At 36.7% G+C, this 23,467-nt stretch overlaps 1 protein-coding gene across 2 annotated transcripts in view; it reads right to left on the bottom strand.

The window, feature by feature from the left end:
- Positions 1–20,843, bottom strand: part of XIRP2 (xin actin binding repeat containing 2) — a 72,276-nt gene extending 51,433 nt beyond the window's left edge. Inside the window, exon 1 of one of the 2 annotated variants that reach the window (XM_014860402.3) lies at positions 20,636–20,843. The gene's annotated coding sequence lies outside the window, so the exon portion shown is untranslated. Of the gene's footprint in view, positions 1–19,967; positions 20,058–20,635 lie in introns of those variants that run through there. The other variant, XM_070508044.1, reaches the window with a different exon arrangement.
- Between the last annotated feature and the right edge of the window lie 2,624 nt (positions 20,844–23,467).

Here is a 23,467-nt window from a genome sequence, read left to right as displayed (position 1 = left end):
GACCCTCCTTATCAGCTGTTTCCGAGTGCACGGATTCAACCAACTGCAGATGGAAAGACCCATGACGGTTGCGTCTGTATTGAACACATACAGACTTTTCTTTCTTGTCGCTATTCCCTAAACAATACAGTATAAGAACTATTTACATAGCATTTACATTGTGCTAGGTATTGTAAGTAATCTAGAAAAGACAAAGTATATGGGAGGATGTGTGTAGCTTATATGCAAATACTATGCCATTTTATGTAAGGGATTTGAGCATCCACAGATTTGGCGTCCATGGAAGAGTCCTGGAACCAATCCCCTGTGGATACTGAGGGACGACTATAATTCACTGTGCTGATGAATAAACAAAAAGCCAAAGAAGTTTGGTGAATTCTCTCAAATTTCCAGAACTCATGGCATAACTGGGCCTAGAATCCATTGCACCCTAAACATTGAATGTTTTATTTGCTGATAAGAAAATAATTGCCAGGCCATATAAACGTTAATTCTTTGTGTAATAGGATAAATCCTGTAAAGCAGAAAGAACATATAGGGAAGCCCTTTGACAGATAATAAAGCACTAAAAGGTACAGGCTGTTATCATGAAAACTATTAGATACACCAAGGACAAGAATGTCTTTTATGAGAATTCTGAGGCTCTTTGGGAAAAGATTTATACTATAATTTTTTTGTAATATAAAAAGTTGTATGCTACAGATAGGTCCAACTTATGTCCACTTTCTATTTTCTTAAATCATGAGAGATTGTGTGACTAGAGATCTATTTTCTCCAGCCCCAAACATGTGCTTTCCTTCTGCAGTTTTTAAAAATGAAGTAACAAACTAAATCAATCAATAAAATTTGCCCAGTTTAAAAAATTCATTATGCTTCCCTGAATTTTACTTTCTCTGGAGGGTCTACGTTCAAAGCATTTCTAATAAGCAAAGTAATATGATTAAAGGCAGAATACTCTTCTATTCTTGAAGAATTATTCACATGCCTGTAGTCAGTACAGAGGGCACGGCATAGTCACCCTTCTACCTTTAAGAAGTCAGATATAGAAGACAAGGAGGAATCGTCAGTGTAATTAATACAACCCAGAATTTTCTCCTAATTTCACAAATCCTATTATCAGTGAAAGAATTTTTAGAAATATGCAAAGATTAGGATCAAGAGATATTTAAAAAGTGTCATTGCTGAATTTGTTATGAACCATTCTTCTAACTAGTTGTTGAGGAAATTTCAAATATGGAATTCAGTGGTTTATAAAAATGACATGTTCTTACAACACTAAGGAATGACAAATCTATCCTCATTTTCCATTAAACAAGTAATTGTCTAAAAATCTGAAATAACAAGTTATAAATATGATCCCAAGATCTTTATAGAGTAACAATGTAGAGATAAAGGTCAATGGTTTGATAGATAGTCCTAGAATCAGTGCATTGCTCAAAAATACCGTCAAAGTCAGGAAAACGTTTCTTCAGAAGATATCTAATGTGGCAGGGTTCACAAAGTCAAGTGCTTTGTCACGATCTTATTTCTAAGCAAGATTCCATCTCAGCACATTTTCTAAATGTAAATATTTCTTCTTACTTTCAAAATATTGGAGGCACCTTCCCAAACTGTAGTTGTGGATAAAGTTTTATGGAAAGGATGACTGTGTAGCAATACAATGGATGTCATTGGATGACAGATAGATATTAAATACCAGGTGCTTTAAAGCTGGCTTACACAAATGTAGTTTAAATTTTTGTGAGTCACCTTATTTCTTTTCCCTTTCCCTAATCAATAGGGATCAGGTGAAAGTCTATAGAATCAAGTCAATGCTTTGACCTCTTTATATCATTAAGAGACCACCTGCTAGGGTCTGGGCTGTGAAGTTGGTATTAGTTGTGTCTGCTTTACAGCAGAGATCTGGCTGAGGCGAAGTCAGAAAAAGAAAGTTGTCAAAGATGAGAAAATAACTAGCGTATTAAGTTTTTTAGAAGAATTAAAATACACATTGAAGGCAGTAAATAGAATAATGTATGCTTCAGAAAAGAAAATCACTAACCTATTAAAAACAGTGTGAAAGATGACAGAAACAGAGAACAGAGAGTAAAATCCAAACTACAAGACAATTAGCATTTCAATGAGAGGATGGGGGAGTGGGCGGAATAAATAAGATATAATACAAGAAAAATTTGCTGAAAATAAAATTTGGGCATAGATTAAAAATATTTACTATAATCTAGATAATCCAGGAATAAAATTAATTTTAAAACCCCAATATATCAGCAAATCCTGGTAAAACATTTCAAGTTCAAGGAAAAAAAATTCTACAATTTCAGACACATGAAGAATTTCTGTGATGAAGAAGCAAAATTCAGACATCCTTAAATACCTTCTTTATAACATTGAATATTAAAAGGTATTAGAGAATTGGGTACTGGTTACCGAAATTTTAGCTTTGTGAACTAGTCCAAACGAATCCAAGTTGGTGCTCATGTGAGAAGGCAACAAAAAGTTAAACAGTCTATGTGACAAAAGTCAGATACAAGTATATACCTAAACAAGGTATATTTGCTGAATATATATCTAAAATATACCTAAACAAGAAAGTAGAAATAAAATCAAATGTCAGAGTTGTGAAAATAAGCTTGGGTCGATCTTTACACTTGGAAGACAAAGACAAATAAATCCAACCAGATGCCACCTGCAAGAAAAAAGCCTAAAACAAAACACAAAATTTAAAAAGAAAATATCAGGCAAAAAGTTACCAGGCAAATATAAATCAAGAAAATTAATTGTGGCTATACTCCTTTTATGCAAAAGAACATTGAAGACAAAGTCTATTAAATGAGATAGAGGGCTAGTCTATAGATCGAAAATACCATCCCACTAGGAAGTTGCAACAACTGTGGACCTCCACATGCTGACTAGGAAAGGACAGAAATGTATAAAGGCCATCACTAACAAGAAAAATGAGACCTCTACAGGAATATAATTGCTGTGGGTGATATTACCATATCTACCTCCATCTTTGCCATAGGAAATTTCAAAAATTAGTGATTTGAATTATATACTCAATAAGGTTTACTTTAGTATATTTTTTCATTATTAAAAAAATACTGATTATCTACAATGAGCGTAAGACACACTCACTACGCTCCTGAGCTTTCAGTCTAGTTGGAAAGAGAGGCAAGCAATTATAACCTAGGAGTTAATGGGTTTGCACCGGGTGAGTTGGGAGCCTCCAGGGGAAGACATCATCCACCTGGGTGTGTCAGTGAGACAGTGTCAGGGAAGGCATCGTGAGAAGTAGAACATCTGCACTGAAACATAAGGAGTTGGCCATGTGAGTATGTGGAAGAGAGAAAGATGCAGAAAGAGGGTGAAACAGCAGCATTGCCAATAAATCACGTTCGGAAACTTGGGTAATGATTTTGAGAAAAACATCACTGCCTGTTGCAAATGAAGTCATAGATGGAATAAAAAGTTAAATGTTTTCTAAAATGATGAAAAATATTCAGAGAAAAATAAGTCCTTGATAAAATGATTTCAGTTGGACTTTCTAAGCATAAAAAATTCAAAGAAAAAAATCTTTAAAAAAAAAAGTACAAGACAAAAGGAAAACTGGGGGGCAGATCATTATAATAAATAGGCTAAAGTGTTAATTCTCAGTGAAGAATGCTGACAGGTCAGAAAAAAACCCTGCTAACATTATTGAAAAATGGATAAAGGACTCAAAAGAATGATTCACAAGCAAAAAAAAAAGTAAATATGTATAAAGTGTTATCTATGTGTCAGACATTAATCCATTTAATGCCCTCCACCACACTATGAGGTAGAGACTATTTTTATTTTTTATCTCCATTTTACAGATAAGGAAACAGAGACACAGAAAGGTTATAAAACTTGCTCAAGGTCAGGTGGCTGGTGAGCTTCGGAGCTGGAAAGGGAAGACAGGCAGTCTGGCTCCAGGTTCTATGAACTAACTACAATTCTATGCTACTGATTATGAAGCACAAGTGTCCAAAAACCAAAAACCAAACCCAATCACCTTCTCCAGTAAACAGATGCAGGAAAATTCAAACAACAAAGACATGCCTTCTTCTGTTGTGAACTGACTCATATTGCATATGCAATTTAAAAAAATACAAAAATAGTCCTAGATAGCTAATCCAGTGTATGATTATGACTCAAAAGAAATCCTAAGTTTAATAGTAATTTGAATCCTTGAGCAGAAAAACGAGAATTCAGTGATCTTTCTTTGAAATTTTCTAAAATCAATTCAAGAAGCCTTTATTTAGTCTGAGCTAGGAGCTAGGCAGAGAGTGACCTGGCATGTCACATGGAAGCCCACAAAGCTGACACAAACACAGACACCAGCTTCAAGAAGGCAAGCATACTTTTGGTGACACATCATAGCCTCGCTTTTATATTCTGGATGCATTATAAAGAAGTCAACTCCTTAGTCCTTGTAAAATTGATTTGAAAGTAAATTGGGAGAGTGATGAACTAAATTCTATGAAATCTAAATATATGATCTATAACCCAGCTCCGATTTGTGTACAAGATGCCATGCCGATGGACGTATCACAGGCTCAGAGCCATTAGCATGAATATATTTTCTATAATTCTTAATATTTGCATATCCCTCAGCTGATAACAAAATTCATCTCTTTTAAACATTCAGAATGCTGCTGCCAAGTCAAATTTGTAATCAATTTGAGTTTTATATACTTTACCCTCATTTGAATATTATAAAACCAAGAAATAAATGGAGAATAAAATGAAAGAGCAAGTGTGTAGCACAATCTTGCATTAATTTACAGTTCTTAAAAACACGGAGAAAAAGGGCAAAGAGTGAAATGAATGGAAGTGTATGCCATGACAGCACAAATACTATATTGTGGCATTCATGCAGCATATGAACATAGTGAATCATGTACCACTTTTTAAACTAACTTCCCTATAGTCCTTTTCCCCTCCAAACGCATCCTGCTATTGCATGTGCACTTGTCACTGTCTCAAAAATCCATTCATTCCTCTGATTACCATACTTTATACATTAACAAAAATGGATTTCTAAGTGTAATAAAAAAGATTAGTTCTTGCTCCCTTACCAACTTCTTCCCTAACCAGTATTCTCCTAGTTAACCAGATACTGGCAGAGATCCTGTACATCCAGTTGCCTGTTAGAGGAAGAAGATAAGATTTAGTGTTGTGATAGAAAAAATGTTGGTCTTACAAGGATGTTCACATTCTCATCTCCAGAATCTGTGAATATGCTACTTTACATGGCTCAAGGGACTTTGCAGATGTGATTGAGTTGAGAATCTTGAAATGTGGAGAGTATCTTGGATGATCCAGCTGGGTTCAGTGTAATCACAAGGGTCCTCATAAGTGAAAGAGAGAGGCAGGAGAGCCAGAGTGAGAAAGAAGTGATAACAGATGCAGAAGGAGAGAGAGAATGAGAGAGAAGCAGATTCTACACTGCTAGCTTTGAAAGTGGAGGAAAAGTCCATGAGTCAAAGAATGCAGGTGGTTCTAGAAGCTCAGAAGGACAAAGAAACAGATCCTCCTAGAGCTTCTGGAAGAAGTATGGCCCAACCAGCATCTTGATTTTGACTCAGTGAAACTCATTTTGGACTTTGGACCTCCAAAACTGTAATGTAATAGATTTGTGCTATTGTAAGCTACTATTGTTTGTGGTAGTTTGTTACAGCAGCGACAGGAAACTAACACAAGCATCCACTGTACACCTACGTACACCTGTACGAGTAAGGAATCACTACACAGTAGATTCTCTTTAAAGCATATTTCAGTTCCAGCTCCCCTGAATCTCAAAGACTTATATACACAAATCACCCTGTGATGGAAACATCTTTGAAGTTATTCTTCATGCCATTGAAGAAATGTCCACCTACTTATAGATCCGACTCAGCTTAAATGCCCATTTAGATTGTCATCTCTCCGGGTAACAGAATTGCCATTTCTAATTATAATAACTTATTGTAATATAAACTTGAATTCCATTTTCTGTGGCTCCTAGAATCACACATGAAGTGCTCCTGGTACGAGAGCAGTTATGAATGAACAGAATTTAGTCAGAAATTAGATAATCACCAGTACATTAATATTGCTAGTTTGGGCATATTTGAAATTTAATCATATTGCTGTTAAATGTTTGAATTAATTACTTAGTTTAGTTAAAGAATTGGCCAGTTAAAAAAATCAGTAATAGAATAAAATGACTTAAATTTCTTTGAAATGGTCAAATAAATTAGAACCATTAAATGCCTGTAGATGATGTGTATTTTTACAACATAAGTCTCTTATTAGACATTTTCCTAGCACAGATTTATATTGCTTTATAAGAATGATAACTACTGTTAATGAATGTCAATTATGTGTTAATCATTTTACATGTATTATTGCACTAATTCGTACAACAATCATATCTGATAGGTGGTATTATTTCCATTTACTAATGAAGAAAGTAACATTCTAAAAATAAAGTCAGGGGCCAGCCCAGTGGCGCAGTGGTTAAGTTCGCATGTTTCACTTTGGTGACCCGGGGTTCGCTGGTTCAGATCCTGGGTGCAGACATGGCACCGCTTGGCAAGCCATGTTGTGGTAGGCATCCCACATATAAAGTAGAGGAAGATGGGCATGGAAGTTAGCTCAGGGCCAGTCTTCCTCAGCAAAAAAAAAAAAAAAAAAAAAAAAAGGAGGAGGATTGGTAGCAGATGTTAGCTCAGGGCTAATCTTCCTCAAAAAAATTAAAAATAAATAAAAATAAAAATAAAGTCATATAGTAAGTGGCTGAGCCTGGAACTGAGTTTAGGTATTTCTGAATACAAGGCTATTGAACTCTCTACAGTCCCTTATGTAAATATTTTTCATAAAATATAACATTTTATTATAACTTTTAATTAAGGATATGTATCTTCCCTTTTGCTTCTTAAATATCTACACACAAATTCTTTCTAGACATTTATTTCAGTGAATTTAGGGATAAATCAAAGGGAAACCAATAAGCTGAATTTCTGCAACTCTAAGGGGCTCCTTTTTCTGCCTTATAAGGCTGAGTTTATAGTTAGAAGTCAAAGTAAATTATTCAGTTATAGTTCCTCAGTCACCATAGAGATCAAACTTGAGATGGGGTTAGGTATTGATCCAAGCTAACAGGGAGAGGGATGAACTTTACTATAAGGGAAGGAAAATGCAAAGCAAAGACCATTTCTCTTATTTTCTGTTAATCTATTCAGCCCCAGGGCACGGGAGGTGGTGTCATGCTTCCATCAAAGTGTCCTCTTGTTTAAATCTGCATCCCAGGTATACAATGATGGTATTTGATAAACTTTCCTCTCAAAGCTTTAATCGTACATTCAATAAACCTCTACTGTTGGCCAAGCACAGTGCTCAGGGCTGGGCATGAATTAATCACCATTATATTCAGTTCTGCTGTACTTGAAAACAGAAGAAAAGAAAAACATCAGAGAGATCCTCAAGAAATACAGTATTCTAAGAAGTGTTGATCTGGCCTTCTCTCTAAAAACAGAAACACAACAGGTGGCAACATTTCAACATACTGACTTCTGAATAAAACTAGTTCCCAGATGGCTGGGCCCGCTAAGGAAGTGGGCTTGTCTGAAGACACACCAAATGGAGCCCTCCTTAGGTAAGGAGTCTTGAGAAGCTTGGTGGCAGACACACCACATCTCCAACACCAAAACTACGTTTATTTATCCTGAGACAAAATTAGATTAAAATGGATGAAGCCCAATCAGATTTGATGAGGCTGAAGAGTCACTTACACATAGCCTCATAGTAGCTCAATTTCTCTTCAGATTGTTCCCACTTAACCCAGGCAGTGAGTAGCTCCCTCTGCTGTGCTCTCCCAAAATTTTAAAGTTATTCTTCTATTTTTCTTATTACTTTTTATTATATCATTGAGTCCCTCTGTCCTCCCCACTTCTCTCACCCTCCACCAACATGCAAGATCCTCCACCACAGGGCAGAGCTAAACTAATTTTGTAAACCTGTTTTGCACCAGGTTCTGGCTTGGGCACTTTATCCTGGATGAGGAAGACCCCCAAAGAGATTAACCATCAACTTTGGACCCAGAAGCTTCTATCTCTGATAATTACTTTTGACTTTAAGCAAATTGCTTAACCTCTGTAAGCTTCCTTCTTACCTATATAATGAGAATGATAATGTAGCCTATATCCTGTGATTGCCTGTGAGCACTGAAGGAGATTTCATAAAAGTAAAGTTTTACATAGTATCTTGCATGTAGTAAATAATGAATACTCACTAGCTTCCAGTCACCCTAGGCATTATTATAGACTCTCGGTATTATCATCCAGATAATCTGAGATGCTAAAAGTCTGAGAATAAGAAAAGTTATGAAATTTTTCCAAATGGTCCACCTGAATCTAAAGCCTTCTGTAAGGAGACTCTTATCAAACCAAGAATCCTCTTTATAAGCCAAGCATCCACCATGTTGCCTGAAACAAGGAGAACACAATAAATCATGAAAGAATGGATGATTACACCATGAGATTGGGGTAAGAAAGGTGGCATCATCCTACTCATATGGGCACAGGGATGGAGAAAGAATATAAGAGAAGAAATTACTAACTCTATGTATATGATATTCAAAGCATTGGTTTATCTGTGTTTTTGACACTAGCTGATGAACCACTAATTGTTCACCAGCCAGCAACATGGCAGTCCTCTGAAAATGCAAAGTTCATGAAAGTCACCCTAGTATCTCCCACTTTAGGGACAGATCTGTTCCTTTTCACCCACTAATGGTTCTTCACATTTTCCCTTGCTGTATATATTTTAGCTAAATCATGAAACCATCACTCAAAGTTACTCACCTTTTTCATTTCCCTAAGGTGCCTCTGAGCAGTGGACTTGGCACAGTGAACCCTGGCCTGGACCAGCTGCGTGGTGATGACTGGGCCATTCCCTAAGTCTCTGCTGCCCACCAAAAACAAAGAGAAGGATCCTGGATTCCTCATTTATGATTCATTCCTCTGTTGCTCCACTAAGTACTTATGCACTGCGAAACTACCTTGTGAGGAACACCTCTAGACAAAGAGTTGGTTTGAATATAGGTATTCTTTCTATTTAATTTGAGTATTCCTTCTATTTAAATTGATTTCCATCCCTTTCTTCCTAAAGTCTCTGTTCTAGAAAATCCTCAAATTTCATATCATTTTACATTATTCCACCTCTCCCTGAGTTGCTACCTCTTTGATATAACTTCTTTCTGTCACCCATTATTTCCTAACGTACTCCTTTTTTCATTCCTTCTGCTTCAATTCTGCTTTTCCTTTTCCCAAACTTCCCTGCAGTTCCCAGCTCTCTCAATCCTCCTTCACATGTGGCTCGGTTTCTGGCGGGCAGTGACTTTGTCAGAACGTCATCTTCTTCCTGTTTTTCTAGGCTGGAACTTGAGAAATGGCAAGCAAATGTACTCCCTCCTTCAGCTATAGAGAGACAATTATCAAGCTCAGTCCATGATTAGCAGGAAATGTACACACCTCTGAAAGGCATTACAGAAACAGACTGGTTAAAATGTCCATCAGGGCCTTCAGAATATGCAGAAAGTGATTTCATTCTGGGGTCAAAGCAATTTGCTGGTAGATGGAGATGACTCATGCAAACCAGGTAAGAGTCTGTCTTTCCCTAAAATGATCCACTTTTGTCTCTCGTTGGCTTTGTAAAATCCCATATGAAGCTAGTTCATGTGTACTGAACTGTTTTGTTTAGCTCCAAGTGTGCTGTTGGCACTCAACAGATCAAAAATAAGCAACAGGAACATAATGGAGATGAAGCTTTAATAACTGCAGCTTTGAAAAATAGCTTCCTGGCATGTCCACCTGTAAGTTGTTCAAGCAAAAGCAGAGGTAGGAAAATTAATCTCTTTCCATTACCTTAAACCATTTCTGTGCTAGTGTTCTGGAATAGCCAGAGATTTCTGGATCTGTTTCTCAAGAATTCACTGATTCTTCACCCTGTTTCCGAGATTCACCTCTCTGTTAACGTTAGCATCTGAAATTTATTCTGGCAAAGGAGATTAAAAGAAAGCTAAATCATCAAATTCTGACTGTCACTTACTCAGAGAATTGATGCTGTGGCAGCTTTTCTCCTACTAATCATCTTTTTCCTTTGAATATTAAAATGTATTTAATTCAACCCACCTTTTGTCTTAGAGAAATTCAGTCTCTGAATTTATACAAGTTCTTTTCAACGACCCTAAGAAAGTCTTTGTTTAAATTGCTTTCTCTGCCTAGGTCCACAGACAGCAGCCTACTTTGATATGTTTTCTTTTGAATTTGGTGGCTGATAGACTCAATCAAAGAAGGGAAACCACGCTAATTCCACATGCTTTCTTCACAGAACGTTATTTGGGAGAGCTAAGCAATCAAGGAGAAAAGTGCAAATGTTTAAATAATGCAACACATCGGCTTGGTGAGTAACCAACTCCTCTGGAAGTAAATTCACTCCTACAGAACAGTGATGGACTAAGAAAGATTCTACCTCAAGAAATGAGCACTTTCAAAACGATGTGTTCTTTACTCATTTAATCTTGGGTGAGAAGATAAAACTGCTAACATTAAGCAGAAATGTTAAGAATCCACGTAGGATACTGTTTTTCTTACCAAAGTACAGGTTCTTCTAATGTGCTCTAAGATGAAAGGTCATTGGCATCTAGTTAAAATGTTTGTATCCTCACACTGCTTTCTGATTACTGTCCCCCACATGGTAGAGGACACTGGATAATGTGAACAGTCTTTTACATTTAGAACAGTGATGTTGATAAATTAAAGCTATAATAATTTTATTGTATCAAAACTTTGAATCAGTCAGGTGCTGTGTTATTTCCCCTGTCACCATTACCATGCCCTAAATGCCCTTGGTGTACAAATGTAGTCTGTAATTTCAAAAGAAAGAGATGATGTCAGATTCATAATGATATGCTGGTACTAGGAAAAGTCCAAAGAGTGCACGTAATCTAATAGTCTCCCCTGCTTAAGATACACAGAGTACATAGTTAGCCAGTCTCATCGTCCCTTAAGTTATTTATAGCTATTTTTCTTTAAAAATTTGGCATTGGCGTTTGTTTCCTTTCCCTCAGACTCAAAATCTAATCCTGTAAGTAGAGGAACTCAATTTATGCTGTTTATTTCACTTCTGTTTTTAAAGAGCGAAGTGTAAAAATCAGCCTTTAAATATTATTCAGATTGAAACTTGCCCTTTTCCTTGCACATTGACAGTAACATCTGTGAGCAACAAAGAATTTAATTACAACTTGGCAACAAAAGTTTTCCTAAACCAACGGTATTTAAAATCTAGTAGAAGGTGAGAGGAGGGAAGGTGGGGGGAATGAAATGTAAAAAGGAATTACAAAATTATGTATTGGGTCTCTTTGTAAAATTACATACGAAGCTAGGCTTTCACAATTTTAATTCCTAGACTATCCTTTTGAGCACCAAAAGCATTGGGCAGAGCGAGAAGTCATCTCAACTTAGTATGACCTCCCACTGTGTTAGGACGACTCACCTGCAAGGAAACTTAGGCTGTAAAGTTAAGCATTTCCTTGTTTGTCTTTAACGATCATTTTAAAAATTTTACACACTTAACTACTACTACAGGTTATCAACCTCTAGCCAGGACTCAGCATCAGTTTCCACCTCTGAAGTCTTCTAGCAGCCTGCATAACCCTATCTACCGTGATTTCAGTTAAAGAATCTCTTAACTTCATCAAAATGGCAACACATACATTGTGAATGTGGAAGGATGACGGTCACTCAGCAGCCAGAAATGGTCCTTATTGGCCCTTTTGTGGGGGTAGGAGAAATATAAAGCATTTCTAAGAATGAGAGGCTTGTGCTTTCCCTAATAATGAGTGCCAGAGCCTTTTCTAACATTTATGCAGAACTGATTATTAAATTTTTATTATTACCTGGAACTAAAATTCCTAGATTGTCAAAAAGTAAACTGACAGTTGAGATTAACATGGCCAACTTCACAGCTATTTAGCATTTGACATCACGGTTTATACACAGTGGATGCCCATTAAACATTTATTGAATGAATTTGCCTTGAAATAATATTATAAAATTCAATGCCCATCTTTTTATGGTTCCTGTTGACAGATTTTGTTACCTTCTCTCTATGACTTCTTTTAAAGAGTAGAAAACAAGTTCTAAATTCTGCAACAGAAGTTATTTAAGCAGCACAGAGAAGTTATGTGAAAATTGGGATTAGAGCTTCGAGGAGGAAGCAAAAATAAACTTCTTGCCTGTGAACCTGTGAGTCTCCCACATTGAAATCCAGCTCATCACCAAAACTGCTCAGCAGGACACCACAGGAGCAGATGAAAATCAGAACTGCACAAAAATGTTTGCTTGGAAAGTGCAACCAGTCAACTTTGGGCTTTCTGCCAAATTAAATTTCTGCCAGAAATTCTCCTGTTATTACATATTTGCAGAAAGCAATTAGAAAAGTGTGGTAGCTAAAAAATTCCAAATACATTCACGTCTCCATCACAGTTCTGTCCAGAATAAATAACTAGCCTCCCAAGCCCAGGGACCAAGTACAGAAGTACAGATAGAAGATGCAAACACACACACACACGCACACACATTTTTCCTTCGAAGACCATTTAAATACAAGTAGTATGCTATTTTTTTGTGAAATCTGGGAGGAAGACCTCAGTAGGTTTTCAGGGTGCCCCAGTGCACTTCTGAGTTGGAAGGCTGCCCAGGAAAGCAGATGTGGTAGAAAGCCCTAGGTCCCTCTCACCAGCAGTGCACGGCCTGAGGAGAATGTCATAAACCTCACCAAGCCCGACACTTGCCATTTCAGAAAGTATCTTAGAAGGAAGAATTAAAAATGCTGGTGCTTGGCAGCACTTTCTGCGCTGCTCTTTATAAAATCTCAAACTTGAGTGTGGATTTGGTGGGTGGCTTAGACCAGACACAAATACCACTCCTCTAGCTTGACCAATCTCCTGAAACACACACAACTCCTGACACCCAGCCATGTATAGTCTCCTGGGCTCCATCCGCAGTCTTCTGTATTTGTCTTACCACACACATTCTATCAGATGTCAGCTTCATTCGTATTACACCCAAAGTATAGCTCTAGTAACTAGTTAAGCCCTAATTTTATGTTGCCAAACCTTTTAAAACCCAACATGGCCTTTAAAAAAAAAAATTACCCATAAACTTGTTCCCATTCTCAAATTTTCCAGCTGTATATTACAATGGAGAACATCTAGGATTGTCAGGAATAATGGTGAATGTGCTAAAGAGTCAATTAAAAGTAAATAAAATGATTGTTGAATATTAGCATATGTGCAAAAGCGTGAATTTTTAACTATATACATTTAATGTTATATATAGTTTATCTGTATAAAAGCTGATACCTATATATTAGTGATATATAACTGTAACTATATATGTATATTCCACAGCCTGGAATGGGAGCAAAAATAGCAGGTTATGGGGACAATGCTGAATCGGCTTTTGGTGAGGTGGTTAGCTCAAGAATGTGGGGATAAATGAAACGGGGGTCAATGGAAACTGCACTGTTCCAGATGACACTGGGGCCCAGGCTGAGTGAGCATTAGGTCTGGCATGGTTCCTTTAAGCTCTTAGACCTATCCCTGAAGCCTGGAGTCAGGAGCCCTTAATACCAGGCCTCCAACACTCTTGAATTGTTCTTGGTCTTAGTTTTGAAATGTGCCCTGGTCCATTCCAGGCTCCATCCTATCTTGTCTTTAGTCCTCTTTCCATCTTTACTCAGACATTGTGAGTGGATCCAAGTTACAGAGAGAGGAGGCAAATAAAGGCAGAGGGGTTGATGGGCAGGATGTGTTGAGAATGGGAAGACTATGCTGAGGGTCAAGATCAGTTTTAGTTGAAAAGAAACAAAATTGTGATCTAAGAGAATATTTTGAGAGTCCAAGAACTAAGTCAAAGTAATGACTAGGTCCAATGCATGGCTGGGAGCAGCTCCATCGGAAAGAAGATGGAGTCCTTGGGTTGAGGTCACTGAAGAATTTAGCTTCTTGAAGTAATGTGATGTTGACATGACCAAGGATAACCAAAATGTTTTTAGTTTCAAGTGTCGGGATGATTATAATAGAAAGAGGGCACTTAATAGCTTTCTAAAACTCCAGGGAGGATAGAAATTTAATTTGAGCTCAAGAGTGCATCTCTGAAACTTGAGGATGCCTTTATCAACAGAACAACCTATTAAATCAGGGAGACAGTTTTCTCCCTTAAACAGTTTTTACTGTGGTGTTATTTTGAATGTTTAGCACCTAGGATAACTTGGTACTTTATAGATCTTGCTCTCTGGGACAAGATAATGGTTATTATGTTACATTACCCTCATATATTAAATGATAACAATAATGAAAACAATAGAAGAAGCTTATACAGCATAGCACTTACTATGTACCAGATACTATTGCTTTAGTCACTTTACAAATATGAATCTATCTAATACTCAAAACAACTCTTTTAGATAGATACTATTAGTATCTCCAATTTCAGATGAGGAAATAGACACAGAGATAGTAAATAATTTAGCCAAAGTCAACCAGTAGGTAAGCGTAAGATCCAGAATTCAAACCCAGTCTGGTTCCAAAGTCTGTGTTCAAACAATTAGGGTTTACCTGACAGTATTTTCTGTTTTCCCAGTACAGTATTACGTGAGGTTCATTTGGAACCTCTTCTGGCCCTGGGAGATGATGATTTTCTAATTCTGGTAAATTGAGGACATTCATACATCTTAAGGATAGATAGTTAACATCTAGTGTTAGGCAATATTTTGCAGATATCTTTAATAGAAATGGGACAAAAAGGAAGAAAAGAGAAAGGGAAAGAGAGAACATAGCACACCATTTGTGAAATCTTTCTAATTTCAAGAACTATTCAGATTGATCAAAATGTAAAGATAATATCAATAGTAAAATTTTATGTAACAACTCCTGGAATTCCTTTTATAGATCTATTCCTGGAAGAATAATCATGTAGAAAATTATTATGGTTATTAAAATACAGCTTGACATTTTCTCAATACAAATGTTTACAAAATTCCATGTCAGGCTCTCTACACAATGTTACACAAAGGGTACAAAGAGGTGTCATTATGAATGATATTGTGATTATTGGTTATTGCTTGAGGACTGCTCATCTTTCTTTGACCATCTAAATGGACTTTGAGAATATGAAAGAAATAGAAAGCAATATGGAAGGACAGGCAATACCATGCTTTGCAGAAATAATATATACGTATACACATACACATATATGTGTATAGATATATGAGCACCTTGTGGATAATTAAAAGAAATGGTAATACCATAACATAATAACATAGTCAAGAAGCTGGGGCCATTTGGGTTGAAATGGTGAAATAAATGAAAAGAAATGAAAATTGAAGTTTGAAGTAGGGTATTAGAAACTATAAATAGTAGTTTTAAGTTGATAACTGCAATAGCTGGATTAGATCTTTTCAAGAAAAAAAAGTTGTAACTTAAACACAAACAGATGCCTTCCTTTCAAATTTCATTTCTCTGAAATTTTGCAGAATAAAAGTTGTATCTGTTGGCCCGCTCTGGATGATAGATGAATGACGAATCCCGAAATTATTCCCATTCCAGAATGAGTCAGTGACTGAAGCAGACATGCACTAATGTAGTTACAGTCCTAAAAATAACTGTTTTTGAGTCCCCTGGGACTCCGAGGGCTAGCATAATTTCTACTAAGGAAGTCAGGGCTCTATGGAGCTGTGTCCCCCCTCGGAGGACCCTGCAATGGCACAGAGGATAGAAGGAGCTAATCAAGCTGCTGACTGACTCCAGTCACTCTTCCTTTGGCACCCCAGCTCTGTCCTCTGCATTCCAACTGGAAACTGCTGCTGGACTTGCCCCTTGTAGGAAAACAGTAGTCTTCTACCCTGTACACGGCTCAGAAAAATGGCTCGGGATCCAATAGAAGCAGAGGCAGTGAATTTTAAATCAAGCTTGTAGCTGGACCTGACCCTCCTTTAATAACATTGAACAAACTCACTTTATTCTCGTGCCTTTCCCAGAATATTTCAACTTGACAATACAAACCCTGTGTCAATTGTCAAAACTTCTAACATACAAAACAGATCAATTAAAAGGTGATCCTTAGTTTTACACAAAGATTTTTTTTGCTGTTTCCCTGGAGCACTTATGGACTACACTTACCTAAAAACTTCTAATTATTTGACAAAAAGGCTTACTGGTTAGATAAGGTAAAGCTGAATTCTTATTACGACAAAGCTTACTAAAAAACAAAATAATTGACAACAACAGAGGTATTGATAAAGACCCATGAAGTTATAGTGCAATTCGACGGGGAAATGTGATGCTACTTACCAAAATTTAATATAATTTTTTAAAAAACCCAGCTACTTTATGTTTGTTCTACCTACAATTTATTTCAATGCAATTAAGTTCCTATGAATTAAAAAATAAAATGATATAATTGTTATTCAAATGTTATTTTATATTCAGTTCACATTTATTGAACTTTAAGTGAAAACATGTTTTGCAACCATTTATAATGCTGGACTTTGCTTTTAAAATTAATGGTGATGTGATTTTTTTTTTAAGCTTTTCTGTGTTGGTAACTACCAAGTTAACGCATTTAGAAATACACATGCTGATATATTTATATTTTGGAGGAAGATGATATTGGATCTTTGACTAACAGAGAAAGTTCTCAAATAAATTCTTTTAGCATTACATTTATTTTAAGCCATATGTATGCCTGGAGCAATTTGGCCATCATTTACTTTTGAACAGTCGGACACATCTAAAGCATTCAGTTCACCAGGCAACGGGACATATCCTGCATACAATTAGGACAATGTGGAAGACAAAAACCTACTTGAAGGTCTGCCAAAAAGAGCAGTGAAAAATGATGTGTCCAATGACAAGACAGTGGGGGTAGCAGAAAGAGCTCATCGAACAGCAGATGAGAAAACTTAAGTGCTTAATACAATTAAAAAATAAAGCAATCATCATTTTTTGGGTTTTCACTGAATATGTGCGTCGTCTCTTTTTCCACAATTTATTCTAATTTTGAGAAAAACATGAAGTGCAAATTAAAATGCAGCAAAAAGCTACTGTTGAAAAAAAAAGGGTTTTATCAAGGTTTACCTCGAAATGTATCCCAAATCATGGGAGTGGAGTGGGGTTGGCTTGACGTTGTGGCACAAAGATTTGCAGAATGACATATAGTACTGAAATATAGGTTAAGAGAGTTGGCTTCTAGTTTCTCTGCTTAAATCTTATAAGAACTACTACTGAATGTTCCCATGCCTCCAGTTTTCCTATCTAGAATTTAAAAGTGTTAAAAACAAGTAGTCACTGAGGTTCTTTGCATTGTCCATGTGATAAATTCCTTTTATCTTTGGTGACAGTTTAAGAAGTACAGCTACCCCACCAGGAATTTGGATTAGCTATTGAGCTGCTCCCTGGCAGATTATTTTTATGCCATCATTAAGACCCACAAAGTCCCAAGAATCATTAAATATAGCTACCCCGTCATTTGTAGCATCAAACTCATACAAATAATTCATTGAGTTTGCTGATTTTCAACTCTGTTAAGAAAACAAAACCTTTGCTCTTTTCATTGCCTAACTGTCTAATTGTCATTGTTCTTTGTGCTTTTACTGATATATCTTACAAATGGAAAAATACTCGGGTTAGTTAAATTTGCAAGAGAGAGATTTCAGGGGTTAGAAAAGTAAATGGTATGAAGTTTTTACTCTGGAGTTCATGGGTAGCATTTCAAAGGAAAAGAGCCATTTTGGGCATATGTGGTATAATAAAAAATATATTTAGTCTTTATCCCCAGTTCCTGCCACAGAAACTCTTGGAATCTCTGAATCTCCTGAGTGATAGTGTCTTTGGTAGGCTAATGAGAACTCCTGGCCTCCGATGGGGGTCGGGAGGAGCAGAGACAGCTTCAGGATGGCGGCTGATAGCCAGAAAAACTGAATGATTAGAGGGTCAGAACATTCAGCCCCACTTCCTACCTCTGAGAAGAGGAGAGGGGCTAGAAATTGAATTCAGTCACCAATAGCCAATGATTTAGTAAATCATCCTATGGAAATGAAACCTCCATAAAAACCCCTGAGCAACAGGGTTTGGTGAGTTTCCAGGCTGGTGAATGCATTGATAGGTGGTGAGCCCAGAGAGGACACAGAAGCTCTGTGCCACTCCTTCTCACCCCCACCCCATCTTGCCCTCAGTATCTCTTCCATTTGGCTGTTCCTGAGTTGTACCCTGAGTTAGCTGCTGAAGTGGGGGCTGCTTGTGGGGTCTTCTCTAACTACGGGAGTTAGTGTGAGAATTGAATTGAATTGTTATACACTCAGTTGGTACTAGAGGATTGGAGAATTTGTTGGTGTCAGAGAACACCACATATTCAGTGTCAGAAGTAATGTCAGGAAAAAAACAGTATGACATAGCACACAGTCATATAAAGGCCATGCACCTATATGGAATAAATAAGTGTTCTATAAGACACATTCCTGAATCAGAAAAGTCTGAAGCTACTCACCACTCTGTGAGAGATGAAGCTGTAATTTTAATTGGAGCAAGGGTTTGTTTCAGAAGCAGGAAAAAATAAATTACAATGTAAATTTCAAAGTGTAACTTAAATGCTTTCATAAAAGGGAAGCCAATAAAAAGGGCAATGTCATGTCAATTAAGTTCTGTCCCCCACAGATTGTTCAATCAACAATCTTGGAATTACACTGCCAGCCACTTCAGTGTCTGCTCTGCTCTATAAATTAGCGAATCTAGTCACGACTCTTAGCTATCAAACAGGCCTTACAAAATGATCTCTTCATGTCTGCAGTTGTGTTTGTGCATGAGAGAGACAGACAGAGAACAGAGGAAGTAGCAATTGCCAGTGCCGAGGTTACCAGGGAGTCCAACCCCGTCCTAAGTCATATTTTACCAAACAAGTAAAAAGAATACTGATGCTCAGAAGCTGTTCAACTGTGGTAAATGTAAGTGAGGGGCAGAATTCTGGAACTGATTAGATAGCAGACAGCTATCAATAGTAAAGGTAATAGTATCCACGAACTCTGTGAGCTTTTTACCCAAAGTAAACCTCTCTTCCTCTGTTATCACCGGGACTTGAGGCCCCAGGCTGACATTTTTACATGAACATTTTCTGAAGGAAAGCCCTCCATGATCATGACAGAATGTCTACTTTTATTTTCCAGGAGATTGAGGGAAGATGTACCTTAAAGATGCCCAACACCAGATGAAAGCAGAAACATTTGCTCCAAAAGCCAGGCTACATTTTTCCCAAACTGCTGGCACTTCGCCATATTGCAGACATCTGAAATGCTGACTGACTTTCAAAAATGGATGTAGTTGTTCATTTATATGTTGATGGCAAGAAGGCAAAATATTCAAATATTAGGCAGAGAAGTTGAGAAATATTTAAGCATAGACTTCAAGACTTTCTCATTTCTCACCCAGTATTTTTGCCACTCAATAGCAATATCTTCCAAAACTCAAAACAGGTGCTCTTTCATATTAAAATTCATGGCTGTGAAGGTAGCTGAGGTAAATATTTTACTCATCCTTTGGCATCCTCCACATCAAATTTTAAAATAATTCAAACAACCTACAGCTCATCAGTGACCAAACAGAGCTCTGGTAAAAATAAAATATCTTTCAGTTCAGCACCAGCTGGCTAAATTTAAACCCTGAATTATGTAATCTTAAAGTGTCCTTGCTTTTAGTTGGTGTCTTAAGAGATTCTGGTATAATGCCGCTCCCAAATCACTTCAGTCTGTAACATCTAAACACTTAAGGCACAACAGGACCAAATTAAGGTGTTCCCAGGCAATTGAAGACAGAAAAAAATCCATTTGAAAGAGTATATAGGCCATAATACCTTTAATGTAAAACCTCAGTCTTCTCTCTTTAAGTTTGTAGTTACTATATTTAGGCCTGGCAGATCCAACTGGCAGTGCTTTTCTTAATTCTGCAAAACATGTAAGAACCCGATTCTTTAATCCTTACTCCCGCAATACTCCCAGAGGAGACGAGACTGTGGCTGGCTCAAGAAGTACAAAATCAAACTAAGGCTGGAAAAAGATTAATTTTCATACATTTCTCTGACCAAGCTGCAACAGCTGAAAATATTTTAAATTCTTCCTTTCCCTCACAAATTCTAAGAAATATAGTTTATATTTTTTAATGTATTCAATGTATATATTATCAATTTACGCTCATAAAAGATAAACTAATTTTTTTTCAGTTTTCCCTTTTAGCTGTAAGTTGAAGTCTAATTTTCACTCCTGACTGTTTATCAGGTTTGGCTCATTATTCTTCCATATTAAATATGAAAAATGCTAATGATTTTGCAAAGAGATTAATATAGGAAGCCCTAAATTGAATAATATAAAGTAATGCTAAGTATTGTCATTTAAAAAAATCCAACTGAATATTTTTTTATAGCAATTATGATTTGACCCATGGTCTTCATTGATCTTAAGCAAGCAGCAAGAATATATTACAACTCTGAAAGCAGACACGTATCAACGATTACATTACACATACCTTTTGTAGTATTTAGACTTAACCCCAAGTTTGTGGAAGTATCATATATCTTTGCAGTTCTTCACAGACTAGTTTCCTCCCTTGATTCACGTACAGCAAATTTCCCAGTCCCCTGAAAGCAATCGGAGTGGAGGCCAGCTCCACTGAAGGGTCTATCAAGCAAGTAGATGGGATGGCTGAATTTATTTTAGCCCTGCGTCTAAAGGATGCAACTTGGCACCTATTTTTAGGAACTGAGCTCTGTATAGGTGGGGCCTGAGTCAACCACTCTTTTCAGAAGTGAGTGTCTGAGGGCACTCTGCCTTGTAGTGTCCTTGGTAATGTATGCATGGCTCTAACACATGTGCAGTCAATCAAACTCCCTTCTCCAGACATGACCATCAAGCCCACTCTTAACTTCTGAACAAAGCCTAAAAAAGTAAACAGCACTGATGAGGAAAAGGAGGGATTAAAGCCTGTGAATTACTTGCATTTGTTTTAATAATTTTAATCTGTAAGAGTCAAGAATATGAATATAAAGCATGTAGAAAAGTCCCAATTTATTCCGGTGGAATTTGGTTTCTCAGAAACAGAAACATTGCTTTTATGCTACAAAGTGTTCTTAGGAATGGAAAACATTAGTTTGCTTTTTGAGGCTTCACATAAAAAGCAAAACATTATTGTAGTGTTTATCTAAGTAAAGGAAGTGCCCTATTGGTTCAAAAAGTGAGGGAAGAAGAGGTGAGAAGGCATTCTTGAGAGAACAGAGCACACCTACCCTATGATTCCTGCACATTAGCATTAGCTTGAAATCACTTGGCACAAGAACGAGCAGGCAGGGGAAAGGAGTCACCTCACACGCTCCTGAGAGAATCATATTAAACGTCCTTTGCTGCCACCCTGCTTAGTCAGCACACCCTGCCGACATGACCCGGAAGGAAGAAGGAGATCTCTCCTAAAATTGCATTTAGCTCGATAATGCCAACCTCTAATACATTCTAAGTAAATATAAAACTACTAGCTTCCCCTGTATTTCCTCCCTTCGGTTATTTTCCTAGTGCGATGTTAAGTGTGTGTCCAAATGGCCTCACAGCAAACTCAAATAAAGAAAGAGGAAATTGCCCTTTGACTTAAGGAAAGCACCTGACATACACTGTTAATTTCATACAAAATGCTTACGAGTAAGCTATTTACCATAAAATTTACTAACAAAGACAAATATGTACATTTTTTTCCATATACGTTATTGAGTTCTATTAAAAGTAGGTCAAGGAGTGATATTCTAGCTGATTAACTCTAAGAAAAGTTCCTAAAATGGTGTTCTTGTATCCTCTACAAGATCTTTCAGTGCCAGAGGCAGGATAGTCTAATTATATAGAGTTGTGCTGTCCAGTGTGGGATTTACTGGACACATGTGACCATTTTAATTTTAATTGACTAAAATTAAATTAAATTAAAATATCTGTTTCTCAGTTGCACCAGCCATGTTTCAAGCACTCAATCTCCACATGTGGCTAGTGGCTATGTATTAGTCTGTTCGGATATGGAACGCTTCATTGATTGCAGAAAGTTCTGCTGGACAATGCTGATTTGGAGCATAGGCTTTCAACACAGCTTGGACACTAAACTCTGTGACCTGTCAAGTCTCAATGCATTGTCTAAGCTTTACTTTACTCATCTGTGACTAAACGGGACTAGGTTTACCTACTTAAATGATTGTTATGAAGATTAAATGGCATACTATGGATAAAATACTCATTACAGTCTAAATGTAGGACAAAATATCTACTTAAAATTATTATTGTTATTACTTTATCTTGCTATATACTTAAGAAAATGGGCACTAGATCTAAATTCACAATAGTTTGATTTAAGTGTGAGGAGATTGATCCTACAATGTAAGCACGGTCAACTTTACTCTTGCATTTGCCTATAGATGCTAATAATGCTTATGGTGGTTTTATTCTTTCAAAATATTGTTAATTACTCAAAGATCTGACTTGTAGCTTCTTCATTTTCTCTCTTTATTCAAAACTACCTGCTTTCTCACCCCATTGCAGTGATAGTTTTCTTCACTTGTTTTTTAAATTCCATTCGAGATAACCTTTCTTCAAACGTTCTGTTTTTGCTCCTCAAAAAAGAAATGTTTGATTTAAATACGTCTACATAAATTATTTTTTTCATATTTTTCTCATTATAAATTTTCCATTGTTATGATAGTCCCAAAACTCAACAATTATACATCGTTGAAAGAAAAAATACTGGATTGTAAAAGAAATCTTAGGGGAACGTTATAAAATAGTTGGTAATGGATTAAAAGTAATAAATGTCAGATCTATAGTAGTATGCATAAATTAACTAACCTAAGATTAAGCAAAATTTTTCAGTTGTAGAATTAAATAGCTATCATACAATTTGGTTTATTCATTTTAGTCATGAAGACAATGAAAACGTCAGCACCTGGATTCTTACCATTTGTTATTTCATTTGTTTCAGACACTGATTTTCATTCTTCATTCTATAGCAATCTAATTGGTTACCATGAATGCAAGATGGACGGATGGGTGGATAGATGGATGGATGGACGGTGGATGGATAGATGATTGATAAATGGATAGACAGACAGACAGGTAGAAAGATCCATAAGGTGAGTCTTTTTATCAAAATCTTAGAAAGTTCCAATGGAAAATTTTACCCTCTAACCATAAACCAACTCTAAATTGTTTTCACATTTCCTAGATGACTCTACTTATTAAAACCTGTATTGTACTCAACTGGAATCTACATAAGACTATTGCTTTAGTGAGAGGAAGAACAATGGTCCCACTAAGAACAATTAGAAAACCTGGATCA

Source organism: Equus asinus, chromosome 4 (assembly GCF_041296235.1).
Source record: "Equus asinus isolate D_3611 breed Donkey chromosome 4, EquAss-T2T_v2, whole genome shotgun sequence".
NCBI classification, from domain to species: domain Eukaryota; kingdom Metazoa; phylum Chordata; class Mammalia; order Perissodactyla; family Equidae; genus Equus; species Equus asinus.
This window is presented reverse-complemented; position numbering and strand designations above follow the sequence as displayed.